Here is a 25,577-nt window from a genome sequence, read left to right on the forward strand (position 1 = left end):
ACCTCCACAACTACAGACCTGTCTCCAACCTTCCCTTCCTGGCCAAAATTCTCGAAAAATGTGCTCTCCAACAATTAACCCAACATATTGACTCCAACAGCCTCCTAAACCCTCTTCAATCTGGCTTCAGGAAAGGCTGCAGCACTGAATCCGCCATCCTCAACATTGTAGATGACCTCCTCATCTCTCTTGACTCTGACAGACCCTGCCTACTCATTCTCCTTGATCTTACAGCAGCCTTTGACACTGTCGACCATAAACTCCTTCTCGACTCCCTCCAAAAGAGAGTAGGCATTGAAGGCACTGTCCTCCGCTGGTTTTCCTCCTTCCTACAAAACCGTACACAACTAGTAAAGCTTCTAAACTCGACCTCGCCCACCTCCCCCATTACCAGAGGGGTCCCCCAGGGTTCTGTCCTCTCTCCAACCCTCTTCAACATCTACATGGACCCTCTTACCACTATCCTCACCCGAGCTAATATCCCCTTCCACCTCTATGCGGATGACACGCAACTCTATATCGAACTATCTTCCTTAGATGACATCCACCACCTGAACAATACCCTTAAAGAAGCCCTTTGCTGGCTCTCTCATAACCACCTCAAACTCAATCACGAAAAGACGGAAATACTCCTCCTCTCGAAATCTAACCAGCTTCCTCAACTGCAAGAATGGCTAAAATCTATTGACGCCCTTACTTGCACTCTCTCCCCATCTACCACGGTCAAATCCCTGGGAATCTCTCTGGACTCTAACCTGACCTTGCAGGACCATATTAAGTCAAACGCTAATAATGCCTTCCGCAGCCTTAAACTTCTTCACAAAATCAAATCCTTCATACCCCACGATGACCTCAAACAGGCCACTCAAGCACTGGCACTCTCAAGACTAGACTATGGGATCTCTATCCTCACTGGCACGGCCAAATCCCGACTCGCCCCTATGAGGTCCACTCTTCATGCAGCAGCTAGACTAGTGACAGGAACTAACAAATTTGACCATATCTCCCCAGACCTGAAATGGCTCTCGATTGAGGCCCGCTGCCTGTTCCGCACTGCCTGCCTGACACACAAAGCCCTTCACACTGGAAAACCTGAATACCTCGCTAACAAGCTAGTGAAAGCTGGTCAAACCAGATCTCTGAGAAGCACAAACTCTCTCCTCCTCCTCCTTCCGAAACCCAACAAGCAAAAAACTCGATCATGCTCATTCTCTAACAACGCTCCGAGAATATGGAACTCCTTACCCATCCACATCAGATCTAACACCTCCCACCTGTCCTTTAAGAAACTACTGAAAGAATTCCTCCTAAACCACCCCTCTCAGTAATAAGGATCTCTCCCTCTCCACCCCCCCTTCCCCGAACTGCCACCCTTCTATCCGTGAGAACCCACTTGTACCCCCATTGTACAAAATGACTCTTGTCTTGTTGTGTTTCTTATGTTTATTCTTATGTTTATCATGTTTATTCTTATGTTTACTTCCTGTCATGCTGTAAAGCGCTCTGTTACCCTCTCGGTCTTGCTAGCGCTATAGAAAACTCTTAAAAATAAATAAATAAAATAAAATTTCACTATCAGGACATGTGAAAAACACCAGTACATGCCCTGCCTTTCAAATACATTACACCCTGCCCATGGGGCTGCCTTGGGCCTACCTTAGAGGTGACTTACAGGCAATAATAGGGAAGGTTTGGGCCTGGCGAGTGGGTGCACTTGCCAGGTCAACATGGCAGTTTAAAACTGCACACACAGACACTGCAATGGAAGGCCTGAGACATGTGTACAGGGCTACTCAAGTGGGTGGCACAATTGGTGCTGCAGGCCCAGTAGTAGCATTTGATTTACAGGCCTGGGGCAGGCATGATATACTACACTAGAGACTTCTTAGTAAATCAAATAGGCCAATCCTGGAGAAACTAATCAGCAATACTTTTTAGACAGAGAGAATATGCACTTTAGCACTGGTTAGAAAGTACCCAGAGTCCTTAATCCAACAACAATAGGTCAGAACAAATAGGAGGAAGAAGGCAAAAAGTTATGGGATAACCCTGCAAAAAGGGCCAGGTCCAACACTGCTCATCTCCCTCGCCCCCAGGGAATGTTTCCCAGGCATTCCCTGTTGTGAGAAAGTAGCCTCTTTCTAGCCTTGTTACCCCCACTTTTGGCCTGTTTGTGAGTGTATGTCAGGGTGTTTTCACTGTCTCACTGGGATCCTGCTAGCCAGGGCCCAGTGCTCATAGTGAAAACCCTATGTTTTCAGTATGTTTGTTATGTGTCACTGGGACCCTGCTAGCCAGGACCCCAGTGCTCATAAGTTTGTGGCCTATATGTATGTGTTCCCTGTGTGATGCCTAACTGTCTCACTGAGGCTCTGCTAACCAGAACCTCAGTGGTTATGTTCTCTCTTTACAAATTGTCACTAACAGGCTAGTGACCAATTTCACCAATTCACATTGGCATACTGGAACACCCTTATAATTCCCTAGTATATGGTACTGAGGTATCCAGGGTATTGGGGTTCCAGGAGATCCCTATGGGCTGCAGCATTTCTTTTGCCACCCATAGGGAGCTCTGACAATTCTTACACAGGCCTGCCACTGCAGCCTGAGTGAAATAACGTCCACGGTATTTCACAGCCATTTACCACTGCACTTAAGTAACTTATAAGTCACCTATATGTCTAACCTTTACCTGGTAAAGGTTGGGTGCTAAGTTACTTAGTGTGTGGGCACCCTGGCACTAGCCAAGGTGCCCCCACATTGTTCAGGGCAAATTCCCCGGACTTTGTGAGTGCGGGGACACCATTACACGCGTGCACTATACATGGGTCACTACCTATGTATAGCGTCACAATGGTAACTCCGAACATGGCCATGTACCATGTCTAAGATCATGGAATTGTAACCCCAATGCCATTCTGGCATTGGGGAGACAATTCCATGATCCCCCGGGTCTCTAGCACAGAACCCGGGTATTGCCAAACTGCCTTTTCTGGGGTTTCACTGCAGCTGCTGCCAACCCCTCAGACAGGTTTCTGCCCTCCTGGGGTCCAGCCAGGCTTGGCCCAGGAGGGCAGAACAAAGGACTTCCTCAGAGAGAGGGTGTTACACCCTCTCCCTTTGGAAAAAGGTGTCAGGGCTGGGGAGGAGTAGCCTCCCCCAGCCTCTGGAAATGCTTTGATGGGCACAGATGGTGCCCATCTCTGCATAAGCGAGTCTACACCGGTTCAGGGATCCCACAGCCCTGCTCTGGCGCGAAACGGGACAAAGGAAAGGGGAGTGACCACTCCCCTGACCTGCACCTCCCCTGGGAGGTGCCCAGAGCTCCTCCAGTGTCCTCCAGACCTCTGCCATCTTGGAAACAGAGGTGCTGCTGGCACACTGGACTGCTCTGAGTGGCCAGGGCCAGCAGGTGACGTCAGAGACTCCTTCTGATAGGCTCTTACCTGTGTTGCTAGCCTATCCTCCTTCCTAAGTAGCCAAACCTCCTTTTCTGGCTATTTAGGGTCTCTGCTTTGGGGCATTCTTTAGATAACGAATGCAAGAGCTCATCAGAGTTCCTCTGCATCTCTCTCTTCACCTTCTGCCAAGGAATCGACCGCTGACTGCTCTGGACGCCTGCAAAACCGCAACAAAGTAGCAAAGACAACTACTGCAACTTTGTATCGCTGATCCTGCGGCCTTCTCGACTGTTTTCCTGGTGGTGCATGCTGTGGGGGTAGTCTGCCTCCTCTCTGCACTAGAAGCTTCGAAGAAATCTCCTGTGGGTCGACGGAATCGTCCCCCTGCAACCGCAGGCACCAAAAGACTGCATCACCGGTCCTCTGGGTCCCCTCTCAGCACGACGAGCGTGGTCCCTGGAACTCAGCAACTCTGTCCAAGTGACTCCCACAGTCCAGTGACTCTTCAGTCCAAGTTTGGTGGAGGTAAGTCCTTGCCTCCCCACGCTAGACTGCATTGCTGGGTACCGCGTGATTTGCAGCTGCTCCGGCTCCTGTGCACTCTTCCAGGATTTCCTTTGTGCACAGCCAAGCCTGGGTCCCCGACACTCTAACCTGCAGTGCACGACCTCCTGAGTTGTCCTCCGGCGTCGTGGGACCTTCTTTTGTGACTTCGGGTGAGCTCCGGTTCACTCTTCTTCGTAGTGCCTGTTCTGGCACTTTTTCAGGTACTGCTTGCTTCTGAGTGGGCTCTTTGTCTTGCTGGACGCCCACTCTGTCTCCTCACGCAATTGGCGACATCCTGGTCCCTCCTGGGCCACAGCAGCATCCAAAAACCCTAACTGCAACCCTTGCAGCTAGCAAGGCTTGTTTGCGGTCTTTCTGCACGGAAACACCTCTGCAAGCTTCTTCACGACGTGGGACATCCATCCTCCAAAGGGGAAGTTCCTAGTCCTCTTCGTTCTTGCAGAATCCACAGCTTCTACCATCCGGTGGCAGCTTCTTTGCACCCACAGCTGGCATTTCCTGGGCATCTGCCCACTCCCGACTTGAGTGTGACTCTTGGACTTGGTCCCCTTGTTCCACAGGTACTCTCGTCTGGAAATCCATCGTTGTTGCATGCTGGTGTTGGTCTTCCTTGCAGAATTCCCCTATCACGACTTCTGTGTTCTCTGGGGAACTTAGGTGCACTTTGCACCCACTTTTCAGGGTCTTGGGGTGTGCTATTTTTCTAACCCTCACTGTTTTTTTACAGTCCCAGCGACCCTCTACAAGCTCACATAGGTTTGGGGTCCATACGTTATTCGCATTCCACTTTTGGAGTATATGGTTTGTGTTGCCCCTATACCTATGTGCTCTCATTGCCATCTATTGTGACTGTACATTGTTTGCATTGCTTTCTATTGCTACTACTGCATAATTTTGGTATTGTGTACATATATCTTGTGTATATTTGGCATCCTCATACTGAGGGTACTCACTGAGATACTTTTGGCATATTGTCATAAAAATAAAGTACCTTTATTTTTAGTATATCTGTGTATTGTGTTTTCTTATGATATTGTGCATATGACACCAGTGGTATAGTAGGAGCTTTACACGCCTCCTAGTTCAGCCTAAGATGCTCTGCTAAGCTACCTTTTCTATCAGCCTAAGCTGCTAGACACCTCTTCTACACTAATAAGGGATAACTGGACCTGGTACAAAGTGTAAGTACTCCTTGCTACCCACTACAAGCCAGGCCAGCCTCCTACATTGGTTGTGCAGCGGTGGGATAAGTACTTGTAACTACTTACCACTTTGTCATTTTGTACTTTTCATAAGAGAAAAATATACAAAACAAGTTCAGTGTATGAACACCTAACCAAAAAGCTTTGCTTTTCTTCTCTTACTCTATTGCTAAGTGCTGAAAAGTACCTCTAAAAACTTTCAAAAAGTTTCTCAAAAGTTGAAAAAGTTTTTTTCTGTTCCTTAAAAAGTTCCGAAACTTTTTCCTTCTTTTTCTGTCCCTTAAGCCTTTTCCTATCATGTCTGGTACAGGTCAAACTCTGGGTCTGGCCAGCACAGCTTATGACCACCTTAACTGGAAAGGTGTAAGGAGTCTCTGCATTGATAGAGGTTTAGGGGTAGGGAAGAATCCCTCTAGAGAATTGTTGATTAACATGCTCATTGAAAATGATAAGGCCTTAGCTGGCACATCTATTGAGAAGTTAGCAGATGGTTCACATTCTGACTCTGGGGCAGCGCCAGCAAGAATGTTAGATGGTATTCTTTCCAACTTGCCCCTTAGCCGGCCACCTAACAGGGCTGGTACTGATGTGAGTTATCATCACAGTAGGGAGATTACTCCTTTAGGCCAGGTTGTTAGAGTGCCAACTGTTAGGGACAGGTCTCCTTCTGTTCTTTCACACCATTCTTCTGTGTCTAAGCATGCCCAACCCACCCACCCTGATGACAGAATGTTAGAAAGGGAACTCAATAGATTGAGAGTGGAAGAGACCAGGCTGAAGCTTAAACAGCAACAGCTGGCTTTAGACAGGGAAACTTTTGACTTAGAAAAAGAAAGACAGAGGTTGGGGTTTGGACCACATGGTGGCAGCAGCAGTATTACAGATAGTAATCCAGTAAAAGAGCATGATTCTAGGAATCTGCACAAGATAGTTCCCCCTTACAAGGAGGGGGATGACATTAACAAGTGGTTTGCTGCACTTGAGAGGGCCTGTGTTGTACAGGGGGTCCCTCAAAGGCAGTGGGCTGCTATCCTATGGCTATCTTTCAGTGGAAAGGGTAGGGATAGGCTCCTTACTGTGAAGGAAAGTGATGCCAATAATTTTACAGTTCTTAAGAATGCACTCCTAGATGGTTATGGCTTAACCACTGAACAGTACAGGATCAAGTTCAGAGAAACCAAAAAGGAGTCTTCACAAGACTGGGTAGACTTTGTTGACCATTCAGTGAAGGCCTTGGAGGGGTGGTTACATGGCAGTTAAGTTTCTGACTATGAAAGCCTGTATAACTTAATCCTGAGAGAGCATATTCTTAATAATTGTGTGTCTGATTTGTTACACCAATATCTAGTGGACTCAGATCTGACCCCTCCCCAAGAATTGGAAAAGAAGGCAGACAAATGGGTCAGAACAAGAGTGAACAGAAAAGTTCATACAGGTGGTGACAAGGATGGCAAGAAGAAAGATGGTGAGAAATCTCAGGATAAGCATGGGGATAAGGGTAACACCAAAGATCCTTCTTCAAATCTTAAACACTCTTCAGGGGGTGGGGATAAAACAAATTCTTCCTCTTCTTCACAACCTGCACACATTAAAAAGCCTTGGTGCTTTGTGTGTAAAAACAGAGGCCATAGGCAAGGGGATAAGTCCTGTCCAGGTAAACCCACTGAGCCTACCACCACTAATACATCAAGCTCTAGTGCCCCTAGCAGTAGTGGTACTAGTGGTGGGACTGCTGGCAACAGTCAAGCTAAGGGTGTAGTTGGGTTCACTTATGGGTCCATCATAGAAACTGGGGTAGTCAGTCCCAAGACAGTTTCTGTCACACCTAGTGGCATTGGCCTTGCCACACTGGCTGCTTGTCCCCTTACAATGGATAAGTACAGGCAGACAGTTTCAATAAATGGTGTTGAGGCCCAGGCCTACAGGGACACAGGTGCCAGTATCACTTTGGTGACTGAAAACCTAGTGGCTCCTGAACAACACATCATTGGACAACAGTATAAGATTATTGATGTCCATAACTCCACTAAATTTCTTCCCTTAGCTATAGTTCAGCTTAGTTGGGGTGGAATTACTGGCCCTAAGCAGGTGGTAGTGTCACCTAGCTTACCTGTAGACTGTCTCTTAGGTAATGACCTAGAGGCCTCAGGTTGGGCTGATGTAGAGTTTTATACCCATGCAGCCATGCTGGGTATCCCTGAGGAATTGTTCCCTCTCATTTCTACTGAAATGAAAAAGCAAAGGAGAGAAGGCCTAAAAACTCGGGATCCCTCTCCAACAACACGTAAAAAGGGTATCACAGTATCCCCTAATCACCCTGCCATTCACGATACCATTACTGTGGTGGGAGAAACCTCTCCTGGGGTGGCACCTGTTCCAAGGGAACCATCAGCTGGCATAGCTGTACTCCCTGAGGTGGAAGTACCTCTCTGTGGGATAACTCATATTGGTGAGAAAAAGAGCACCATTTTTGTTATCATGGAGCATCCCTCCAAGTCTTCCAGAGAAACTTTAGTGCAGAAACCTTGCACTGCCTCACAACACTTAGGACAGCAGCCCTGCCCTAGTGTGGAGCTCATAGGACAGCATCCCTGCCCTGCTCCAAATCAAGAGAAACAGCATCCCTGTTCTCTCTTCCAGCCATATGGACAAAGTTTTTGCCCAGCTATGGCTTTACTGAAACAACATCCCTGTCTGGCATTCTCACCACTAGAAATAGGTCCAGTGGACAATTCCCACTGTTCTAAACTAAAACTTACTGATAGAAACTCTGAAAATATATCTTCACATTGTTGCTTAGCTAAAAAACTTCAAACAGGGTGGTTTACATCCCCACAGGGAAGTAACCATATAGTGGATGATAAAGGGAGTAACCAGTCTATTGCAGAGCTACTCTCTACTTATCACCACTTAGACAATAAAGTCTCAACTGGCCAAGGTTAGCCTTATTGTCCTTCGTTTGGGGGACGGGGTTGTGTGAGAAAGTAGCCTCTTTCTAGCCTTGTTACCCCCACTTTTGGCCTGTTTGTGAGTGTATGTCAGGGTGTTTTCACTGTCTCACTGGGATCCTGCTAGCCAGGGCCCAGTGCTCATAGTGAAAACCCTATGTTTTCAGTATGTTTGTTATGTGTCACTGGGACCCTGCTAGCCAGGACCCCAGTGCTCATAAGTTTGTGGCCTATATGTATGTCTTCCCAGTGTGATGCCTAACTGTCTCACTGAGGCTCTGCTAACCAGAACCTCAGTGGTTATGCTCTCTCTTTACAAATTGTCACTAACAGGCTAGTGACCAATTTCACCAATTCACATTGGCATACTAGAACACCCTTATAATTCCCTAGTATATGGTACTGAGGTACCCAGGGTATTGGGGTTCCAGGAGATCCCTATGGGCTGCAGCATTTCTTTTGCCACCCATAGGGAGCTCTGACAATTCTTACACAGGCCTGCCACTGCAGCCTGAGTGAAATAACGTCCACAGTATTTCACAGCCATTTACCACTGCACTTAAGTAACTTATAAGTCACCTATATGTCTAACCTTTACCTGGTAAAGGTTGGGTGCTAAGTTACTTAGTGTGTGGGCACCCTGGCACTAGCCAGGGTGCCCCGCATTGTTCAGGGCAAATTCCCTGGGCTTTGTGAGTGCGGGGACACCATTACACACGTGCACTATACATAGGTCACTACCTATGTATAGCGTCACAATGGTAACTCCAAACATGGCCATGTAACATGTCTAAGATCATGGAATTGTAACCCCAATGCCATTTTGGCATTGGGGAGACAATTCCATGATCCCCCGGGTCTCTAGCACAGAACCCGGGTACTGCCAAACTGCCTTTTCTGGGGTTTCACTGCAGCTGCTGCTGCTGCCAACCCCTCAGACAGGTTTCTGCCCTCCTGGGGTCCAGCCAGGCTTGGCCCAGGAGGGCAGAACAAAGGACTTCCTCAGAGAGAGGGTGTTACACCCTCTCCCTTTGGAAAAAGGTGTCAGGGCTGTGGAGGAGTAGCCTCCCCCAGCCTCTGGAAATGCTTTGATGGGCACAGATGGCGCCCATCTCTGCATAAGCCAGTCTACACCGGTTCAGGGATCCCCCAGCCCTGCTCTGGCGCGAAACTGGACAAAGGAAAGGGGAGTGACCACTCCCCTGACCTGCACCTCCCCTGGGAGGTGCCCAGAGCTCCTCCAGTGTGCTCCAGACCTCTGCCATCTTGGAAACAGAGGTGCTGCTGGCACACTGGACTGCTCTGAGTGGCCAGGGCCAGCAGGTGACGTCAGAGACTCCTTCTGATAGGCTCTTACCTGTGTTGCTAGCCTATCCTCCTTCCTATGTAGCCAAACCTCCTTTTCTGGCTATTTAGGGTCTCTGCTTTGGGGAATTCTTTAGATAACAAATGCAAGAGCTCATCAGAGTTCCTCTGCATCTCTCTCTCCACCTTCTGCCAAGGAATCGACCGCTGACTGCTCTGGACGCCTGCAAAACCGCAACAAAGTAGCAAAGACGACTACTGCAACCTTGTATCGCTGATCCTGCGGCCTTCTCGACTGTTTTCCTGGTGGTGCATGCTGTGGGGGTAGTCTGCCTCCTTTCTGCACTAGAAGCTCCGAATAAATCTCCCGTGGGTCGACAGAATCGTCCCCCTGCAACCGCAGGCACCAAAAGACTGCATCACCGGTCCTCTGGGTCCCCTCTCAGCACGACGAGCGTGGTCCCTGGAACTCAGCAACTCTGTCCAAGTGACTCCCACAGTCCAGTGACTCTTCAGTCCAAGTTTGGTGGAGGTAAGTCCTTGCCTCCCCACGCTAGACTGCATTTCTGGGTACCGCGTGATTTGCAGCTGCTCCGGCTCCTGTGCACTCTTCCAGGATTTCCTTTGTGCACAGCCAAGCCTGGGTCCCCGACACTCTAACCTGCAGTGCACGGCCTCCTGAGTTGTCCTCCAGCGTCGTGGGACCTTCTTTTGTGACTTCGGGTGAGCTCCGGTTCACTCTTCTTCGTAGTGCCTGTTCCGGCACTTCTGCGGGTGCTGCTTGCTTCTGAGTGGGCTCTTTGTCTTGCTGGACGCCCCCTCTGTCTCCTCACGCAATTAGCGACATCCTGGTCCCTCCTGGGCCACAGCAGCATCCAAAAACCCTAACTGCAACCCTTGCAGCTAGCAAGGCTTGTTTGCGGTCTTTCTCCACGGAAACACCTCTGCAAGCTTCTTCATGACGTGGGACATCCGTCCTCCGAAGGGGAAGTTCCTAGTCCTCTTCGTTCCTGCAGAATCCACAGCTTCTACCATCCGGTGGCAGCTTCTTTGCACCCACAGCTGGCATTTCCTGGGCATCTGCCCACTCCCGACTTGAGTGTGACTCTTGGACTTGTTCCCCTTGTTCCACAGGCACTCTCGTCTGGAAATCCATTGTTGTTGCATTGCTGGTGTTGGTCTTCCTTGCAGAATTCCCCTATCACGACTTCTGTGCTCTCTGGGGAACTTAGGTGCACTTTGCACCCACTTTTCAGGGTCTTGGGGTGGGCTATTTTTCTAACCCTCACTGTTTTCTTACAGTCCCAGCGACCCTCTACAAGCTCACATAGGTTTGGGGTCCATACGTGAACTCGCATTCCACTTTTGGAGTATATGGTTTGTGTTGCCCCTATACCTATGTGCTCTCATTGCAAGCTATTGTGACTGTACATTGTTTGCATTGCTTTCTATTGCTATTACTGCATAATTTTGGTATTGTGTACATATATCTTGTTTATATTTGGCATCCTCATACTGAGGGTACTCACTGAGATACTTTTGGCATATTGTCATAAAAATAAAGTACCTTTATTTTTAGTATATCTGTGTATTGTGTTTTCTGATGATATTTTGCATATGACACCAGTTGTATAGTAGGAGCTTTACACGCCTCCTAGTTCAGCCTAAGCTGCTCTGCTAAGCTATCTTTTCTATCGGCCTAAGCTGCTAGACACCTCTTCTACACTAATAATGGATAACTGGAACTGGTACAGAGTGTAAGTACCCCTTGGTACCCACTACAAGCCAGGCCAGCCTCCTACACCTGCCACCTCTAGCATGTGTGTGTTGGGTCTCCCCTGCAAGTATCACTAGCCACACACTATATGTTGCAGATTCAAGTTTGGTAATTGTCCGAGTAAGTGGTATCCCTCTATATTGGGCCCAATCTCCTCATATCTTCTCATGTTTTTTCGGGGAACCTCTGGCTGCAAAGACTGGTTGTTCAAGGACCATGCACATCTTTAGTACTACCTTACAGTCCACAGCCGCCCAGCATTTAGAAATATTGCGTTTCGTTGTCACTAGTCCCAGTCCTGGCAGGGTTATTTTGCATCCATTAGCTTCTAGGTTGTGACATGTAAAAGGATGGGTTTGAGTTCATGGGGTAGAGGCACTACAGAACCCTCTTAAGACAGGTTAGTATTCCCCCCAGTATAGGGCCAGGACCTGGCATTTCCAGGTCGTGTGCAGGAAATCCCTGTAATGTTGAAAACAGCAGTGGCAAAGTGGGGAAGCGATCTCCCCCATGCTCCATAGCTTGACACGAGTATGGTAAATCCTGTGAAGGTACTTAAATTGAATGAGTCTGTATTGGACAGAAATCACAGAGTCTCTAGGGGAGCTCAGAGCTTCCCACTATTCATCATCGTCCAGCTGACCCAGGTCATGAGCCCACATCTCCCACAATAAGTGAAGTGCAGCTGGGGTATGTGTGGCTAGGTATTTATAGATGAAGGACAATTTGTGTTGGACAGGTGGGGTTAGCAGTACCTGGACTTCCAAAGGGCTAAATTCAGGTAGATGCTGCTAACTGAGACATAGGGCATTAGTACATATCTGGGTTGTAGGAGGCAATAAAACTGGGTCTTATAGAGCCCATATTCCTCCTGGAGGACTGCAAAGGATTTAGTGGTGGTCTCCTTCATCACATCTCACAATGAGGAGATAATAATGAGGTCCAATTTGTCAAACTTCTCCAACACAGTCACCTGTGGAAGCCTACTCCTGGTCCATAAACGTGCCTTTTGATATTCTTTTCAACCTGCAGACATCAGGACCTAGTAGACTGATGAGGGAGAATGGATATTGGATAACTGTTTTCTGTCTTATCCATTTCTCCTTTCCCCATTTCAACCATGTGTCTCACATATCATCTTGTGTGTGTTCAGCAGTGGATGTGGTGAGGGGTGGAAGAGTGCATCGCTGCTGCTGGAGCCAGAGTACAAAGTTAGAGCTTTCACACACAAAATATTACATTGACATTGTAATATGTTCACATCAGCATCACTCATAAATGTCATCGTATAACAATGACACTGTAATCCTCTAAGATCCACTAATGACTACATAACCAAGGACAAGGTGATCCGCTAATGAGCATGCATTCTGACTCACTAAGTAACAACCTTACTCCAAGCTACATTCTGACTCGCGAAGGACAACGTAACATGCAAAGAATAATGTAAACTAATAATGATGACAAACTCACTATAGACAATAAAGTCAACTAAGTGCAACGTGACCCACTAATGACAATGCAAATAACTTAATAAAACACCATCTCTAGCTAATAACAGAACAACTTATTAACGACAAAGCAACCACCTGAGGATAGTGTGACTCTTTAAGGAAAACCACATCTGACTCAGCTAGAGCCAGACCCACTAAGAACAACCTGACCAGCAAAGGCAATTTAATAATGAGAATGTCAATAACCCACAAAAGACACCAAAGTCCACTCAGGACAGCGACTCACCAAAGAATGTCACCATGAAAGGTCATTATAACCCACTGACTAATGAAAGAACAAATTGTTCTCCACAATGTAACCAACTAAGGGGCACATTTACAAGGAAAAGGCGCATTGGCTCTGATGCACCAGTTTCCTTGCATCACCCGGCACCCCCCGTAACAACACCATGGTAGCGCTGTATGTACAATACAGCACATCATGGTGCACGTTAAGACAATAGCGCGAACGTTTTTTAACGCTATTGTGGCGCATTGCTGGACTAGCACCAAAACTGTTTCTAGTCCAGCAGAACACAGGGAGGGCCCATAGGCTAATGCACTAGGGCACTTTAACACCTGCCCTGAGCAAACATAAAAAAATGACACTAGAATGGTGCATTGAAATCTTGTAAATTTCACTGAGCCATTTTTTGCCCCCCCCTTGCATACATTATATCTGGCACGGGTATAATGTGTTGCAAGGGGTTACAAAGTGATGCAATGCTTGCATTGCACCACTTTGTACATATGGCACAGGGTGGGGGACTGGTTGCGCTGCTTTAGCATATAAAAATGACGCTAAGGCGGCGCTAGGGGTTATATATATGCCCCTAAGAACATTGTGACCTAGTAAGGGAAACATTCCCGACTGAAGTCAGACACATGAAGGACAACATGGCACACAAAGGACAATGTTATTTAATATTTACTATCTCAGTAACCTACTAATCTAAAAAATCTACTACGGACAATGTCACCCAGTAATCACAAGGAACCCAACCAAGAATGACATCACACACTAACTAATGACAGAACAACTTAGTGATGACAGCACAACCAGCAATGGAACCTGAGCCAGTAGGGAAAATAAAGCACACCAGTGACAGATAAAGGATACCTTAAAAACCCACTAATGATGACATAACCAACGCAATACAACTCAGCTCACTAAGGACGTGGTTAACACATGAAGGGTAGCCTCCTAATGACAGTGCTGTTCATTGACATTCAGATCCACTAAGGTCACATAACTCACTGACAGTGTAAAATACTGGTAGCAGTGCATCTCGCTGTGTGCAATGTTACCTTCCAAAGACATTATAACTCACTGACCACAAGGCGGCGCTCCAGTGACCATGTAAGGGTGACACTCGAGGGTGAGGAGTCCCTCTCGGTTTCTAGACACTGTCTTGGCAGAGTTGAGGTGCAATCAGCCTGGTGTGGGGGGGTGTTGAGGGTGTGACTCTTTATTAAGATGCCTGCCCTCCTCACATGTATGAGTGCTGAGATGGGCATCATGTTATTAGCAAGGGGCACATTCCTGGCGTTCCTGAAAGGTTTGGTTTATTGCAAACAAGGACTGCTCAAGACGGGGAGCACTAAGAGAGGTAAGGGCCGACATGGGCGTAGGAAGTGTGGGGGACGCGGGGGATGTATCCCCCCCAGATTTTGGAGGGTGGGGGACACGGGGGACGAAGGTGGGGGGGACAAGGGGACACAATAATTTCCCCTCTCACATCTGTCATTCAGAGGGCCATTAGCGCACAAAAGCGCTACTTACGATAGCCCTGTACAGACAAATCCTCCAAGCTGATGGTAACCAAATGAAGGTGAGCCAGGAGGCCCCCTGTGCCCTCTGCCCTTTTGTCCTGTTCTAAGGGTGCTCATAAGAACAATGGGCACAGGAGGAGAAAAGAGTTTTGGATGATTACTGTCACCTGCTGCCTTGAAGAGGAGCACTGCAGGATGCCTTCAAGAGGAGCTGCAAAACAATGAGGAAGATCTAAAGAGAGAACAGAGTCCCACTCACTGTGATGCCTGCAGGCTAGAAAGGAGACTCTGTGAAACACAATATTTGTATTTGCCTAAGATCACACCAGTTGGTGAAACGGTGAAGTCGAGACTGAGCCCAGATTTTACATTTTTACACAACAATTTAGCTATTAGAAGGGTATATTTTTCTAACATTTATGTTTAATGTTTTGTTTTCTAGGTAATGAAGTGCTTGATTACAGCGTGGCTAACAGGGAGAAGCCATATTTCATTTTGGGCCGTTATGTCTAGCGTTATTATTTATGTTGTTGTTATCGTTACATACTTCAGCATATTGAAGTATATTATCTTTTCTCTATCTTTTCTTCACTCTACACTGAAACAATCTACCCTATGCCACTGCACCCTACACCACTTTTCTCCACTCTGTGCCACTCTACGCCACTGCAATCTATGCTGTACCACTCCACTCTACACCACTGCAATGTATGCTATTCTACTCTAACCATTGTACACTACACCCCTGCACTCTGCCAGTGCACTATTCACCACTTTACTCAAAACCAATGCACTCTATCCCACTGCCAATCTACTCTGCACCACAGCACTCTATTCCACTGTTTTCAATGCCACTGTACTCTGCACCACAGCACTCTATGCAACTGCACTCTAGGTCACTCTACAATACACCACTGTACTCTGCGACCCTCTAATCTGCAACATTGCACTTTCTGCCACTGAACTACACGCCACTCTACTCTGCACCACTGCACTCAATGCCACTGTGCTCTGTCCCACTGCACTCTTTTCTGCACCACTGCACTGTAATCTACTCTACACCACTCCACTGTAGGGCACTTCACTCTACTTTGAAATCATCTCCTCTATGCCACTGCAATCTACGCAACTCTACTCTATGCTATGCCAGTCTAATCTATCTTGCACCACGCCAATGTACCCTGCACCACTCCAATCTGCTCTGCACCGCTCTATGCTACTGCACTCTACATCACTATGCTCCACTCTGCAACAATCTACTCTTCACCACTATACTGTACTCTGCAGCAATCTACTCTATGCCACGGCACTCTATGCAACTCTAACCTACTCTGCACCTCTGTACTCTAAGCCACTCTTCTCTACTCTGCATCACTGCAGTCTACACCAATGCATTCTATGCCACTCTACTCTACACTTCTGCCCTTTATGACACTCTACTCTGCAACACTGCACTCTGCCACTGAACTATACTCCTCTCTACTCTGCACCACGGCACTCTACTCTGCACTGCTCAACTATATGCCACTCTACTCACTCTACACCAGCATACTATATGCCACTACACTCTATGCCACTCTACTCTGCATCACTGCACTCCACCACTGCACTCTACACTAGTCTACTCTACCTTGCACCACTCCACTCTACCATGCACCGCATCACTCTATGACACAGTACTCTGAACCACTGCAATCTATTCTGTGCTCCCCTCTACTCTTCACCACTCGACGCTACTGCACTGTACGCTAAACCAGTGCAGTATTCGCCAATGCACTCTACACCACTTTACTCAAAACCAATGCACTCTATACCACTACACTCTACACCAATCTTGTTTGCACCACTGTACTCTATGCCACTTCACTCTAGACCACCCAACTCCACTCTATGACACTTCACCATGACATTACACTCCATGATATTAGACTCTGACACTCTATTCCATTAAACTCTAACACTTTCTCCACTCTGTAACTCCCTACACAACTCCCTATACGCCACTCCATTCCACTTTACTCCACTGTATGCCACTCCACACCACTCTATGCCACTTCAATCTACGATACTCTGCTCAATTCCACTGCACAACCCTCTACGCCACTCCAATATACAACAATGTACTGTGCTCAACAACACTCTACCCAACTTTCTCTATGCTAGTTCACGTTACTTTACTTCACTCTACTCCAGTTCACTCTTCTTTATGCCTTTCCACTCTATGACACTCTGCCACTCCACTCTATGACACTCTATTACACTGTGACACTACTCCACTCTAATACTACTTTATGGCACTGGCGCTTGATTAGAGATTCAGATCTCTATTGATTGCCTTCTCACTCATATGAGACGTGAGTCCGATTTATCTTCGCCGTTTTAACTCAAGCTTAACGAAGGCTTAGGATGATCCTGATACTTGTCTAGGGGATCAAAATATTGTCGGCCAAAGTACCTTGACTTGAATTTGTGATATTGTACATAAGTTGGCATTAGCATAGGTACTATGAGCTAATGACTTCTTGATTCACTATTTGAGTCATTCATGTAAAAGTCGGTGTATAAAAGCTTGTAAATCATTGTTGTGGATGCTAACCTTGTAGGAAAGTAGTCTCTTTCTAGCTTGGTTACCCCCACATTTGGCCTGTTTGCCAGTGTGTTTGCGTGTGTCTACTGGGATCCTGCTAATCAGGACCCCAGTGGTTATGCTCTCTCCCTTAAATTATGTTTTTTGCATACTGGTGACCCAGTATTTCACCCAAAATTGGCATATTGGTGCCCCCTTATAAGTCCCTAGTATATGGTACTTAGGTACCCAGGGCATTGGGGTTCCAGGAGATCCATATGGGTTGCAGCATTTCTTTTGCCACCCATAGGGAGCCCATGCAAAGGCTTCTGCAGGACTGCTATTGCAGCCTGCGTGAAAAGGTGCATGCACCCTTTCACTGCCAGTTGCACTGCACCAGGTCACTTATAAGTCACCCCTATAGCAGGCCCTCCAGCCCTGAGGGCAGGGTGCAGAGTAACTGTGTGTGAGGGCACCCCTGCACTAGCAGAGGTGCCCCCACGACCTCCAGGACCATTTTCCCAGACTTCCTGAGTGCGGGATGCCATTTTACACATGTACTTGAAATAGGTCACTACCTATTCCCAGCTACATAATGGTAACTCGGGTCATAGGTATGTTTAGTATCAAACATGTTGGAATCATTGGTTGTATGATTTTATGCACTCTGGGGGCTCCTTAGAGGACCCCCAGTATTGCCATTCCAGCCTTCTGAGGTTTTCCAGGCAGGCCCAGCTGCTGCCACCTCTCGGACAGGTTTCTCCCCTCTTGTTGCTTGAGAAGCTCAAGCCCATGAAGGCAGAATAAAGGATTTCCTTTGGGAGAGGGGTGTTAGACCCTCTCCCTTTGGAAATAGGAGTTACAGGCTTGGGAGGGGAGCCTCCCCAAGCTACTGGCAATGCTTTGAAGGGCACATTTGGTGCCCTCCTTGCATAATCCAGTCTATACCGGTTCAGGTACCCCCTGTCCCTGCTCTGGCACGAAACTGGACAAAGGAAAGGGGAGTGACCACTCCCCTGTCCATCACCACCCCAGGTGTGGTGCTCAGAGCTCCTCCAGAGGGTCCCTTTGTTTTGCCATCTTGGATTCCAAGTTGGCAGCAAACTCTGGGAGCATCTGAGTGGGCAGTGCCAGCAGGTGGTGTCTGAGCCGTCCCCTGATAGGTGCTTACCTGTTTAGCTGACCAATCCCCCTTTCATGGCTATTTAGGGTCTCTCCTTTGGGAGGTTCTTCAGATTCGGATTGCAAGACTCCAGCAGGAATCCTCTGCATCCTTTACTTCACCTTTTCACTGAAGAAACTGCATCTGGACCCTCCAGGAACTCCACAAACTGCAACAACGAAGCAAAGACGACTTCTGCAACATTGTATCTTCAGCTCTTGCCAGCATATGCAACTGTTTCCCGGTCGTGCATCCTCAGAGGACAGCCTGTCTTCAGCCTGCACCAGAAGAATGAACGAATCTCCCTTGGAGTGAAGGAGTCACTCCCCTGCTTCAGCAGGCACCTCTCTTCAACGACGACCATCTGCTTGGGTCCCCTCTCCTGTTGAGTTGCATGGATCCTACATCACGGGTGGTGGACTGAAGTGGTTCCGATGGTCCTGACGTCCTACTGTCCAACTTTGGTGGAGGTAAGAGCTTGCCTTCCCACGCAAGACAGTAACCCTGTTCACCACGTGTTTTTCAGTTGCCAAGGCTTGTTGGCATCCTTCTATTAAATTCTTTGTGCACAATGTAACTCTGGCCCCCAGCACTCCTTCCGGCAATGCACAGCTTCCTGAGCGGTTCTCTGACGATGTGGGATCCTTTGTTTTTGTGCTGCATCGGCCTCCTTTTGCAACTCCTTTGTCCCTGTGCTGGAGGACTCCTGTGTGCACTGGCTGGTCTTCTGTGGGCTCTCTGAGTTGCTGAGAGCCCAATCTGACTCCTCCTCCTGGGTAGAGTCCACCAGGTCCCTCCTGGTCCCAGGCAGTGCCATTTTCCACTAACCGTGAGCTTTGCGTGTGCCAAGGTTTGTTGGCAGAATCCAGCGACGCAACCAGACTGCAATCATCCATCCGGTGTGGGATATCATCTGCACCAACCAGGAACCCGCATCCATCTTCTTGGGTGCAGTACTGACTGTTGTTCTTCTCCAGAGGTTCTTCTTTTGCACCTTGATTCGGGTTAGCAGGGGCTCCTGTCCTCCCTGGACTCTTCTGTGCTTCTTGGACTTAGTCCCATTCTTCCACAGGTCTTTAGGTCCAGGAATCCACCCTTTGTGTCTTGAAGTATCTTCTGGTTCTTGCATTATCTTCTTTCTCATGTTCGTGTGTGTTCTAGGAAAGTTACTGTCATTTACTCCTGTTTTCCTGGGCTCTGAGGTGGGTTCTATTACTTACCTTTGGTGTTTTCTAATACTCCCAGCGCCCCTCTACACGCCACACTTGCCTAGGTGGGAAACCGACATTCGCATTCTACTTTCTTAGTATATGGTTTGTGTTTACCCTAGGCCCATTTCTAACCATTGTGATTTTCACTAATTGCACTTTTCTAACTTTTTATTGCTATTGCTGCATACTAGTGTATATAATTGGTGTATTACTTACCTCCTAAGGGAGTATAGTCTCTATGGTATTTTTGGCATTTGTGTCACTAAAATAAAGTACCTTTATTTTTGTAACACTGAGTATTTTCTTTCATGTGTGTGAGTGCTGTGTGACTACAGTGGTATTGCATGAGCTTTGCACGTCTCCTAGATAAGCCTTGGCTACAGCTACCCCTAGAGAGCCTGGCTTCTAGACACTGCCTACATTTCACTAATAAGGGATAACTGGACCTGGTATAAGGTGTAAGTACCATAGGTACCCAATACAAACCAGGCCAGCTTCCTCTAAACCACTGTACTATATAGGTTACTTTTTACATTTTTCTTGTAATTGGTGACATTGGGTCATCCAGATAACTTGTGTAATGCCCGAATACCAGTCTTTCTCGATTTCCCCTGTTGATGTTTTCCCACTACATTTGATCTTTTATATTGTGATTGAATAAATGTATGAAACAATCCATTTGCATACTACTTTAATATCATTGTTTATGGGAGTGGTGTTGCATTTTATTCAAGGGACCCCTGTTCCTTTAAAGTTAGTTTACTGCTCCATTTTAGGACACTCTACTTACTCCATGACACTACACCACACCAGTCGATGACACATCATTCTCCTTTATGCCATTAACTTTGAGCCATGCTGAATAGTAGTCTCACTAGTGTACAGCATGGCTAAAACACATTGGCAAAGGCAATAGAACTTGCATAGGCGAGACCTATTGGCTTTGCCAATGCTTGTTTATAAGGTATGAACTTCAAGGTGACTTGCAATATCCTTATGTACGCAGGGGGTATTTTACCCCATATAATACATGGTCACACCACCAACTTTCCCACAAACCACTTAAAACCTTAGTGCATAGCTTCTGACATTCAAAGCTATGAAAGTAGAGCAGAAGAAAGAAAAGCAACATTCCATTTTTTGCTTTAAACAGCTGCATTAATTATGCTCTGTGACCTGGTCTGCCTTTTACCTTGGCTGCTAGCTCTGGCAGAAGGCATTGCAATGTCAGAACTCGACTGTAATAACCCTATCATAGTCATTTTCCGATGTCTTTTCTTTATAATCAGTGAATGTCTTTTCTTTACACGCAGTGACTTGGTGCATCACAAACAGCCGTTTCTAGAGAAATTAGTGACTGCAGTTTATACAGAGATTAGAGAATCCATGTTTATATAGCCTGTAACTGCAAGAGCTTCTTCAGTTGAAATGCTTCTAGTTATGACTGATGTGGAGCTGAGCTGCCCAAGATCACACACAGGAGTAGAAGTGTTATTAGAACTATGGTTTCCGAGCACAGTTTACAACTCTTGTACGTAATTGCTTTTGATATCTCCAGTGCGGTTCCAATTGGCATGAGGCGAAGAGCATGGTGGGTGTGGGGCGCAAAGGGTATGTTCTTCCTTTTTACCCTCCTACCTTTAATTGCTTGGTGCATGAAGATGCAAGGTTAATCAACATGTTATTTTCACATTTTAGCTAATTACTTTGTGAATGTAAATAACAATTAAAGATACTTTCAGACTGTGAAAACATGCCTTCCTTTCTCCCTATTTCACTTCCAATATATATGATTGTGTATATTTATCGGAGCCTGCAGTTCGTAAACAACGAGCGATTTGTATAGGGTAGATTGAAAGTCCCCAAGGCTGTCCCTGTCCCCCCCAGAAATGTATTGTCTCCTACGCCACAGAAGCTGCTGCGTGTGGAGGGCGAGGGGTAAGTGGCGCCAGACTGCACTCTAATTAGAGCCCTCCCTCCCCCAGGCAGTGAAGTAATCAGAGCGCGTGCAGCTTCCGGTCATTCCCCTCAGTGTTCTGATGTGATCACACACCCCTGATGCAGGCTTTCTCTCTCACGCCCCCTTCCACCTCATCCCACCCCTTTTACAATGTCACGAAAGAAGCGCAAATTTCGACCCCATCCTTTACAGGCCAGTCATTGCACAGATATACATTTATATTTCTGTTTGGCTAGTGTGTCTTTCTTTACAGGCGCGTTTCATTAGCAAAGAGAAAAGTTTCAATTTATGTATTAGTTTTACTGATAGGAAGGCCTGAGAAGAGAAAGTTCTGGCACAGAACATGAAGATTTAATGAGAACCCTGTTGGATTTTTTGTGGGATAAGAAACCTGGATGATGTTACCATTTTCAAGCAGGATGAAAATCCTGAAAGGAAGGGGGAAATTCCACTGATGCTGAAGGTTCTGTTTGTTTTAATTAATGCTTGCACTATTATAATTTAAGGCATATTGCCTTCAGACTTCGAGGGGTACAGACCTCTCTGCTTCCCTTTATTCTTGCAAATGTGAGGCCTTATACTAAACACTTGTTCCTTTTGTAGAAGGCTTCTACTTAAGTTTTCACTATGCTGACACCTTCTTTAATTTCCATATTTACTTAAGCAACTCTTCTCTCATTCTCAACTTGCCCTAAGCAATTCTCCAGTCATTCTGAAGCCTTTACTCCAACCGTCCTTGAGATCTATATTCATAACTTTCTCATTCCTCATTTAAAACTCTTTGTAGATGGTTTTAGAATCATTTCATGTTTAAGGAAGAATGGAGATCATTTATGCAACATATATTTCTAATTATTAGTTTCTGTATTGCTGTCATTGTAATTGCTCTGTAATCTAATCTATTGAGACTGAACTATTTGTGATATTTCAGCTTGCCAGCTGTAATTCTGTATCTTTGCAATATTCTAATGGCATGGATATACATTCAATTGATTATTGCTTGGGAATAAATTAACCTAACTTCAGTTATCGATTCCTGGTCCTTATTTTGGGGCCAAATGGGCTTCACTTTCAATTAAATTGTTTTCTATTGTAACTCTCCTGTGTTTTCAACCAACGTAACGAAAAAGACCATCACAAGATAGTGTATAATCACTCGCCTGTACCCTCTCACTCTGTGACTCAGCTGTCCCTCTTTCTCACTAGGCATCAGCGCAATTTCAACCTTTCTGGCATAATTTTCATGAAACTTCAGGAATATGGCTTCACGTGCCTATTGCAGTAAACATTTACCACAAATACATTAAAACAACAGAACGTGACACTCTGTTGCTCGCATGTTTTTGTTTTCTGCACTATTTTTAGCTCAAAATTCAGCATCATCTCAAAGATTTATGCCTGGATACATTTCTCACTAAAATGTAGCGCTAAATGACACATTTGTTGTAATTATGCAAATTACATAATTGAGTAAATTATGTAAATTTCATACACTCCTAGCTCTTACGCTTGCTCACTGTGTCACTATCTTACACACTGGAATACATTTTAGCCCCGCCAGCAGCAACTGCTGCAAATCCTTTAACAATGAAAGGATAATAAACTAAGTTAGAGACACTTTACGTTTATTATCATTTCATTGTTAAAGGGGCGGTGCATTGGGGATGATGGGAAAGAGGGCAGTGCACTATGCACTCCCCTCAGTGCACATGTGTGTTTGGCCGGCTGTCTCAGGCCTGTCAAACACACATGCGCACTGTGCCTGGGAGCTCCCTGGCTGGTCACTCGCAGCCAATCCTAACATTGCTTTGAGCCGGGTTCAGGATTGGCCACAGGGCATGCAGGGAGCCTGTGCCTGTGAGGAGATGGAGGAGCAGCGGTGTGGGGGGGAGGGCAATTTAAAAAAAAAAAAAACTTTTAAACCCCTGCCGCACCCTGTAACCCACACGAGCTGCGACTATATCTCTCTCTCTCTCTATATATATATATATATAAAACTGCTGAATTGTTTTTTGAGTTGAAATCATTACATTGTCACTGAAATTTGTATATGTCAAATACTCAAAAGCCATTCTAAAAAAACAAAAATGCACCAGTATGAGCAACAAACTTTTCAACCATTAACAGAATGTACACAGTAACCAACAATAAACGGTGGAGAAAATGCATACGTGTAGGAAAGTACCCTCTTTTTGGCATGGTTACCCCCACTTTGTGCCTGCTGTCAGTGTGTTTTTGACTGTGTTCACTGGGATCCTGCTAACCAGGACCCCGGTGACTGTGCTCTCTCCCTCTAAATTGGGTTGTCCCCGACTTTGTACAACCCATAGTTGGCATACTGGTGCCCCCATGTAAGTCCTTAGTCTATGGTACCTAGGTACCCAGGGCATTGGGGCACCGGGGCATTGGGATTCCCCAAGGGCTCCATGGGCTGCAGCATGTATTATGCCACCTGTGGGAGCCCATACAAAATGTGTCTGCGGGCCTGCCATTGCAGTCTGCGTGAAAAGGTGCATGCATCCTTTCACTAGAGGTCCCTGCACCAGGTCACTCTAAGTCACCCCTATGGCACGCTCTCCTAGCTCAGAGGGCTTGGTGCAAGAACCTCTTTGTGATGGCACCCCTGCATGAGCAGAGGTGCCCCTACAAAGTCCAGCTCCATTTTCCTGGACTTCGTAAGTGCAGGGAAGCAATTTTACCTGTGTACTGTACACAGGTCACAACCTGTGTCCAGCTACATAATAGTAACTCTGACCCTGGGCATGTTTGGTATCAAACATGTCGGAATCATACCCAGAATACTGTTGCCAGTATTGGTTGTATGATTCCATGCACTCTTGGGGCTCTTAGAGGACCCCCAGCTTTGCCCCTACCAGTTTGCAGGGTTTTCCCAGGCAGCCCCCGCTGCTGCCATCCTACTGACAGATTTCTGCCCTCCTGCTGCCTGACCAGCTCACGCCCAGGAAGGCAGAACAAAGAATTTCCTTTGGGAGTGGGAGGCAACACCTTCTCCCTTTGGAAATAAGTGTTATATGGCTTGGGAGGGGTAGCCTCCTCAAGCCACCGGCATGCTTTGAAGGGCACATTTGGTGCCCTCATTACATAAATCAGTTTGCACCAGTCCAGGGACGCCCCATCCCTGCTCTGGTGCATAACTGGATAATGGAAAGAGGAGTGACCACTCCCATGTCCATCACCACCCCAGGGGTGGTGCCCAGAGCTCCTCCAGGTGGCCACTTGATTTTGCCATCTTGCATCCAAGGTGGGCAGAGGCCCCTGGGAGCATCTGAGTGGCCAGGTCAGGCAGGTGATGTCATAGCCCCCTCCTGATAGGTGGTCACCCTGCTAGGTGATCAATCCTACTTCTTGGGCTATTTAGGGTCTCCCTCTTGGGTAGATCCTCAGATTTGACATGCAAGTTTCCAGCAGGACTCCTCTGCATCGTTTACTCCATCTTCTGGCCACTGGGACTTCAACTGGACCCTCCAGAAACAGACAATCTGCAACTCCAGCGACAACTCCGCTTTGCAACATTATTTCTCTTGCTCCTTCCAGCAACTGCAATATTTCCCTGGCTGTGCATCCTCTGAGGGTGACAAGTCTTCAGCTTGTACAAGAAGCAAGAAGGAATCTCCCTTGGAGTGAAGAAGTCACTCCCCTGCATCCGCAGGCACCAACTGCAACGACGTCCCGCTGTGTGGCTCATCTTCCCTGCAAAACTGCGAGGATCCTGCAACACAGGTGGTGGTCTGGAGTGGTCCCGTTGGTCCTCTCTACCAGCTCTCCAGCTTGGTAGAAAGTGAGCCTTTGCCTTCCCTTGCAGGATACTACCCCTGTGCACAGCTACTCTTGCAGCCAACAAGTCTTGTTGGCTCTTCTTCCAAGGGATCTTCAGGCTCTATGTAGCCCTAGCCTCCAGCACTCTCCCTGCAAAGCACAGTCTCCTGTCTGCTGCTCCAGCAATGTGGGACTACTCTCCAGGTGTGCTGAGTGGGCTTTGCTGTGCCTGCTGCCTGTGAGTTGCCTGTGGGGGCTGCCTCCTCGACTTCTGACTCTCCTCAATGCTGAGGGTCACCTGGCACTCCCTTCCATAGGTTGAGTCCCCCTGGACCTTCCTAGTCCCTAGCACCTCTGCAGCTCTTCTTCTGAAACTCTTGCCTTTACCAAGGCTTGTTTGTCATTTTTCCAAACCATTGACTGACTGCAACTCTT

This window comes from Pleurodeles waltl, chromosome 4_1, assembly GCF_031143425.1.
Source record: "Pleurodeles waltl isolate 20211129_DDA chromosome 4_1, aPleWal1.hap1.20221129, whole genome shotgun sequence".
NCBI lineage: Eukaryota > Metazoa > Chordata > Amphibia > Caudata > Salamandridae > Pleurodeles > Pleurodeles waltl.